The sequence below is a fragment of the Melospiza melodia genome (genome assembly GCF_035770615.1).
Source record: "Melospiza melodia melodia isolate bMelMel2 chromosome W unlocalized genomic scaffold, bMelMel2.pri SUPER_W_unloc_1, whole genome shotgun sequence".
NCBI lineage: Eukaryota > Metazoa > Chordata > Aves > Passeriformes > Passerellidae > Melospiza > Melospiza melodia.
The window spans coordinates 4,973,139-4,981,439 of NW_026948505.1; positions in this window are offsets into that span (position 1 = coordinate 4,973,139).

The window sequence follows — 8,301 nt, forward strand, 5'->3', positions numbered from 1 at the left end:
GCCCCAAAACACAAACCATGGCCCTAATCCCTGGCAAAAAAAAGTCACCGGCCCTGCTTCTGGATGGCAGATTGCAGGAGCTACTTTGTACTATCAAACCAGCCTGACTTGGCACTGGTGCCACTTTGGGTCTGGGAACCATCCTGCCTATTGTAGCTGTTCAGGAGCCAGCTGGCCACTCCCTGCCATAGGCCCCCAGACACACAACTCAACTCGTGTCACTGGCAAACAAAATTCAGCGGCCCAGCTTCTGGATGGAAGATTTCAGGAGCCGCTTGGTACTATCAAACAAGCCCGACATGGCATTGGTGCCTCCTTGGGTCTGGGAACCATCCAGCGTAACGTGGATTTTCAGGAGCCAACCGGCCACTCCCAGCCACTGGCCCCCAAACACAAACCAAGGCCCGTTTCTCTGGCAAACAAAACTCAGTTGCCCCTGCTTTTGGATGGCAGATTGCATGAGCCACTTGGTACTATCAAACCAGCCCGACTTTCAGTATTGCTACCTTGGGTCTGGGAACCATCCTGTGTATCATGGATTTCAGGAGCCAGCCGGCCACTCCCAGCCACAGGCCCTCCAACAACAACCACGTCACTTTTCCCTGGCAAACAAAACTCACCTGCCCCGCTTCGGGATGGCAGATTGCAGGACACACTTGGTACTATCAAACATGCCTGAGTAGGCACTGGTGCCCCCTTGGGTCTTGCAACAATACTGCGTATCGGGGATTGTCAGGAACCAGCCGGCCACTCTCAGCCACAGGCTTCCCACACAAACAACGGCCCTATTCCCAGGCAAACAAAACCCACCTGCCCATTGTCTGGATGGCAGATTACAGGAGCCACTTGGTACTATCAGAAAAGCCTGACTGCACACTGGTGCCACATTTGGTCTTGGAACCATCCTGCGTATTGTGGATTTTCAGGAGCCAGCCGGCCACTCCCAGCCATAGGCCCTCAAACAAAAACCACGGCCCGTTTATCTGGCAAACAAAACTCACCTGCCCCACTTGTGGATGGTAGATTGCACGAGACACTTTGTACTATCAAACCAGCCCGACTTGGCAGCGTTGGCACCTTGAGTCTTGGAATCATCTTGCGTATCGTGGATGTTCAAGAGCTCGCCTGTCACTCCCTGCCACAAGAATTTTGATAATGGCATTTCATTTGATCCTCTCTTCTTTCCAGATTGTTGTTAAGGCTTAATTTTCAGGGTAGCAGAGGCATATGGCCATCCTGCATTTTCATGGTTTTGACTTTGGGAAAAATATTGTTTTTTCTTTTTTTTTTAAGTCTCCATGCCATGTCCCTCCTATCTTTCACCCTGTGGTGTGTACTCCTCGTTGACTTTTCCCCCTGCTTTTGCAACATCGGTGAACTTAGTTTTGGCATGTTTTGGCCCTTTGCACTGCACCTATTATTATCCTGGGCAACTTTCTTGGAGTCACTAAATTTCCCAAATATTCTTTTTCCTCCTCCAATTCCAATTCCTTTGATGGTGTCTCCATTCCAGAGTGTTCGTATGTCCTTTTTTTCTCTTTTGGCCTTCAGTGGGGATCAATTTTTGCAAGCTTTGCTGCATATGCCTGCACTTGCTGGCATATGGCCATGCTGAATTTTGATGGTTTTTACTTTGGGAAAAATATTTTTTTTTCTTTTTTTTTTTAAGTCTCCTTGCCATGTCCCTCATATCTTTCTCCCTATGGTGTGTACTCCTCGTTGACTTTTACCCCTGCTTTTGCAACATCGGTGAGCTTAGTTTTGGCATGTGTTGGTCCTTTGCAATGCAACTGATTTCCTCACAGGCCATTTTTTGAAGGCACAAAAACTCCCGATTTTCTGGTTTTTTTCAATTGCATTTCATTTGATCCTATCTCTTTTCCAGAGTGTTTGTAAGGCTTTCTTTTCCGGGTCGCAAGATTCCCTTTCCCTTCCCGAAATTTCCTGTGGGGAAGGGAAAGGGAATCTTGCGATCTCAATGGGGACCAATAGAGGAATCTTTGGTGCTTGTCCCTGCCCTTGATGGCATGCCATGCCTTTTGATGGCTTTGACTTTGAAGAGGATTATTTTCCTTTTTTTTTTTTTTTCATGTATCCATGCTTTGTCCCTCATATCTTCCTCTCCAAATTGTGTCCTCGTCTTTGATGTTTTCACCTACTTTTGAAACATCTGTGAGCTTAGTTTTGGCATGTTTTTGTGTTTTGCACTGCACCGGATATTATCTGGGTCGATTACCTTGTAATCGGGGAATTTCCCAAATTTTCTATTTTTCTCCTCCAATTGCAATTCCTTTGATGCTATCTCTGTTCCAGCGTGAGGGTAAGTCCTTCTTTTCTGTTTTGGCCTTCAGTGGGGATCAATTCTGGCAAGCTTTGCTGCATGTGCCTGCACTTGATGGCATATGGCCATCCTGCATTTTGATGGTTTTGACTTTGGGAAAATTATTTTTTTTTCTTTTTTTTTTAAGTGTCTATGCCATGTCCCTCATATCTTTCTCCCTATGGTGTGTACTCCTCGTTGACTTTTCCCCCTTCTTTTGTAACATCGGTTAGCTTAGTTTTGCCATGTATTGGTCCTTTGCAGTGCAGCTCATTTCCTAACAGGCCATTTTTTGAAGGCACAAAAATTCCCGATTTTCTGGTTTTTTTCAATTGCATTTCATTTGATCCTATCTCCTTTCAAGAGTGTTTCTCAGGCTTTCTTTTCAGGGTTGCAAGATTCCCTTTCCCTTCCCGAAGGGAAATTTCATTTCCTGTCGGGAAGGGAAAGGGAATCTTGCGATTTCAATGGGGACCAATAGAGCAATCTTTGGTGCTTATCCCTGCCCTTGATGGCATGCCATGCCTTTTGATGGCTTTGACTTTGGGAAGGATTTTTTTTTTTTTTTTTTCATGTATCCATGCCATGTCCCTCATATCTTTCCCTCCAAGTTGTGTCCTCCTCCTTGATGTTTTCCCCTGCTTTTGAAACATCTGTGAGCTTAATTTTGGCATGTTTTCGTGTTTTGCACTGCACCTGATATAATCCCGGTCCATTTTCTTGTAATCGGGGAATTACACAAATTTTCTTTTTTTCTCCACCAATTGCAATTCCTTAGATGCTATCTTCATTCCAGCGTGTTTGTAAGTCCTTCTTTTCTGTTTTGCCTTCAGTGGGGATCAATTTTGGCAAGCTTTGCTGCATGTGCCTGCACTTGATGGCATATGGCCATCCTGCATTTTGATGGTTTTGACTTTGGGAAAAATATTTCCTTTTCCTTTTTTTTTTTTAAGTGTCCATTCCATGTCCCTCATGTCTTTCTCTCTATGGTGTGTACTCCTCGTTGACTTTTCCTATATCCGCCCCTGAGTGGGTCGCAGCTGGTGATTGGGGAACGGTGAATCTTGTATCTTGATCGGAAGGCTTGATTTATTAGGATATTATATATAATGCATTATGACTATGTTAATAGAATATAGAGAGACGTTTGCAGAGCAGCTAGGCTTTCTAAGAATAGAAAGAAAGATTCTATAACAAAGTTGTGGCCAGTGACTCAGTCCCCTAGCTTGCACTGGTGATTGGCCCTTAATTATAAACATAGGAAATGAGCAAATCAAGGTGTCCCTGTTGCATTCCACAGCAGCTGATAATAATTGTTTACCTTGTCTTCTGAAGCCTCTGGCCTCCAGAAGACGCAGAAATCCGAAAGAAAGGATTTCTGTGGAGAAATGCCTGCAACATCTCACCTTTCCAAACTGTACAAAATCAAAGAAAAATGCTGATGTGGAATGAAGAGGAAATTTCTTCACCTATAAAATATAGAATACTAACGATTCACTAAAACAATCCTACAATATAAGAAAAATGCCAAAAACAATGCAAAGAAAATTGAAGTCCATGCAGCTGAGTTTCCGGAACAGTCCAAGAGCCGAAGTTGTTTCCCTTGGAATATCTGAGAGTCCTTTTGGTCCTGAAACATACTTCTGCAAAAGAGTTCCATCAATAGCCATCAAAATCCACCGACATTCTTAATACAATTTTAAACAATTTAAAACAATTTGAAACCATTTGAACAATTTTGGAATGTCCTTTCTGGCCCTTCAATGCTTCAGCGCTTCAGAGCTGCTGCCTGCTATTTTCAATCTTTTTTATTTAATTTTAATTTTCTTTTTTTTTTTTTTTTTTTTTTGATCGAAAACAAAAGAGCAGCAGCCGAGCAAAGCAGTGCCAGAGAAGGAAAGGCCCTGGGGGCCCTGGCCCATTCTGGACCAGGAACCCCAAAACTGGCTCACAAAGGGGGCCCAGGACCGGTTGGAGAAACCAGAACCCCCAGAAACACAAGGAGGCCAAGTGACGGCCCTGGCCCAGGAACCTTCTGAGCCCAACGTCCCAGGCCAAACTCATAAGGAAGGCTCTGCATATCCTCAGGCCTGAACCCTGCTGCCAGTACAATGGCAGCAAGGGTAGTGAGACGCTTCCTTTCCCCTAAACCACTGAGGCATGCCAGCAGTGAGGAAATAGAAGCTGCCCCGAGAATCTTCATCTCGGGTCTGGGAATGTTTGTTTCCCACAGCAACATGGCACCACCCCCACCGGGCTGGGGACCAAAGACAGGGCTCTCGGGAGCCCCGTCCCCCTCGCCCCTAGGGCACAAGAGGGGCGGCAGAGATGGCAGCCTCCATGGGACAGCAACCGAAACACCACCCCCCAAATCTCCGCTGATCTTAAAAACCTGCAGCTGGACTGCCGCAAGAGTCAGCTGGCAGGCAGCCCCCGCTCCACTGAAGGAGAGACCCCCTGCCGGGGCGGCTGCTGGGGCAGCCGGCCCAGGACGGCCCAAGCTCGAACAAGCCGTCGCTTCCAGGGCAGTCTCTGACGCCGACCCGGAGGGCAGAGTCGCTGGGACGTCCGGTGGAAGCAGTGGGGGGGAAGCCGGAACTGGGGAGGGAACCGCGCTGATCATGGGATCCGCCGCGGTCTGCTCCGAGGGTCCCGCAGGTTCAGCGGCGTTTTCTGCCGCTGACTCAAGGGTCTGCTGCGGAGGCGCAGTCGCAGTCTCCGTCGCAGCGCAAACAGGCAGCAGCGGAGCCTGGAGAAGCGGCAGAGCATCGCTGTTGCTTAGCAACAGGTCAATCGCCGAAAGTGCCGTCTTTTCTGCCTTCTCCGACACAGGCTCTGGCAGGGGCGGGGAGGCCAGTGAAACCCGCAGGCGGGACCTCCTGGAGTGACGGCTCTGGCAGGGGCGTGGAGGAAACCTCAGAGACCGGTGCCGCCCCCATGTCTGAAGGAGGCGGAGTCTGAGAGGCCGGCGCTGGCTTGAGCGGCCACTCCCATCCCCCCGGAGAGAGAGAAGGGGGGAAGGAGAAGGCTCCATCTGAGCATGCTCAGGAGCAAGAGTAAAAAAAACTTCTTCGCGCAGCGAAGTTTCAGCCCCCCCCGCCGCAAAGCAGGAGTGGGGAAAAAGCCCAAAGTCATCACCCACCGGGTCTTCTGCCAAGGGGGGGGGAAACGGAGCCTGGGCATAACAATTAGAGATCCATTGAAAACAAGCTGCTCTGCGTTTCAGGACTGGGAAAAGCTTTATAAATGCCTGGTAGGTAGAAGGCAACACGCGTCCCTGACTGTAGATGCACTGGATAATCGAGTCCATGAACTCCCAGACGAAAACATCTGAAGCGTACAGGACATCAGTAAAGAACCCAAAAAGCTTTGCCCATCGAAAGAATTCATAGATATCTGTTTCTGACAAAAGGAAACCGTCTTCCCTGCACCAATGTTCTCAGAGGGCAATAACTTTCTCCTCTGAAGGGGAGAATTGAATCTCTTCTGGCAAGGCATGTGTCTGCCATACGAACAGCCACAAGCTACGAAGGGCTGGTTCATCAGGGATAGAAAAGTGAACAATACCTTTTGAAAGAGTCCAGCTTGCTCTGGCCAGCTCCACAGGTCTGCTGCTCTTTTCCATCATCTTTCCTGATGGTTTTCCAGAAGAAGGTTCTGTTGTGGTCAGCCTTGCCTGTGAACTCTATCCAAATCATCAGTTCTTCAGCTCCGGGCTTGAATCCACTTTTGTGGTAACTTCAAAGCAACCATCAAATGCTACACATACAGGATTTTTACCCAGCGCAGCAATTTGCTCCTCTGGTCTTATTACATTATTTTTGCTCTTACACGAGGGGTCACCAGATATTACCGCAACTGAGTGGGTCGCAGCTGGTGATAGAGAGACGGTGAATCTTGTATCTTGATCAGAAGTCATTGATTTATTAAGATATTATATATAATACATTATGACTATATTAATAGAATATAGAGAGAGGTTTGCAGAGCAGCTAGGCTAGCTAAGAATAGAAAGAAAGAATCTATAACAAAGTTGTGGCCAAGGACTCAGTAGCCTTGCTTGCACTGGTGATTGGCCCTTAATTATAAACATAGGAAATCAGCCAATCAAGGTGTCCTTGTTGCATTCCACAGCAGCTGAAAATAATTGTATACCTTGTCTTCTGAAGCCTCTGGCCTCCAGAAGATGCAGAAATCCGAAAGAAAGGATTTCTGTGCAGAAATGTCTGCAAAATTACCCCCTGCTTTTGCAACATCTGTGAGCTTAGTTTTGGCATGTGTTGGTCCTTTGCAATGCAGCTCATTTGCTCACTGGCCATTTTTTGAAGGCACAAAAATTCCCGATTTTCTGGTTTTTTTCATTTGCATTTCATTTGATCCTATCTCCTTTCCAGTGTGTTTGAAGGCTTTCTTTTCAGGGCCGCAAGATTCCCTTCCCGAAGGGAAATTTCATTTCCTTTCTGGGAGGGAAAGGGAATCTTGCGATTTCAATGGGGACCATTAGAGGAATCTTTGGTGCTTGTCCCTGCCCTTGATGGCCTGCCATGCCTTTTGATGGCTTTGACTTTGGGAAGGATTTTATTCTTTTTTTTTTTTTTCATGTATCCATGCTTTGTCCCTCATATCTTCCCCTCCAAATTGTGTCCTCGTCTTTGATGTTTTCGCCTGCTTTTGAAACATCTGTGAGCTTAGTTTTGGCATGTTTTTGTGTTTTGCACTGCACCTGATATAATCCCGGTCCATTTTCTTCTAATGGGGGAATTTCCCAAATTTTTTTTTTTCTCCTCCAATTGCAATTCCTTTGATGCTATCTGCATTCCAGCGTGCGGGTAAGTCCTTCTTTTCTGTTTTGGCCTTCAGTGGGGATCAGTTCTGGCAAGCTTTGCTGCATGTGCCTGCACTTGATGGCATATTGCCATCCTGCATTTTGATGGTTTTGACTTTGGGAAAAATATTTTTTTTTCTTTTTTTTTTAAGTGTGCATGGCATGTCCCTCATATCTTTCTCCCTATGGTGTGTACTCCTCGTTGACCTTTCCCCCTTCTTTTGCAAAATCGGTGAGCTTAGTTTTGGCATGTGTTGGTATTTTGAAATGCAGCTCATTTCCTCACTAGCCATTTTTTTAAGGCACAAAAATTCCCGATTTTCTGGTTTTTTTCAATTGCATTTCATTTGATCCTATATCCTTTCCAGAGTGCTTGTAAGGCTTTCTTTTCAGGGTCGCAAGATTCCCTTTCCCTTCCCGAAGGGAAATTTCATTTCCTTTCGGGAAGGGAAAGGGAATATTGCGATTTCAATGGGGACCAATAGAGGAATCTTTGGTGCTTGTCCCTGCCCTTGATGGCATGCCATGCCTTTTGATGGCTTTGACTTTGGGAAGGATTTTTTTTTTTTTTTTTTTTTTTTTCATGTATCCATGCCATGTCCCTCATATCATTCCCTCCAAGTTGTGTCCTCCTCCTTGATGTTTTCCCCTGCTTTTGAAACATCTGTGAGCTTAGTTTTGGCATGTTTTTGTGTTTTGCACTGCACTTGATATAATCCCGGTCCATTTTCTTAGGCTCACTAAATTTCCCAAATTTTCTTATTTCCTCCCCCAATTGCAATTCCTTTGATGGTGTCTCCATTCCAGAGTGTTCGTAGGTCCGTCTTTTCCCTTTTGGCCTTCAGTGGGGATCAATTTTGGCAAGCTTTGCTGCATGTGCCTGCACTTGCTGGCGTAATGGCTGCCTGCATTTTGATGGCTTTGACTTTGGCAAAGTTTTTTTCCTTTTTTGGTTGTTTTCTGAAGTGTCCATGCCATGTCCCTCATATCTTGCCCCCGAAGTTTTGTCTCCCGCCTTGACATTGGCCCCTGCTTTTGCAAAATCGGTGAGCATAGTTTTGGCATGTGTTGGTCCTTTGCAATGCAGATAATTTCCTCACAGGCCATTTTTTGAAGGCAAAAAAATACCCGATTTTCTGGTTTTTTTTCAATTGCA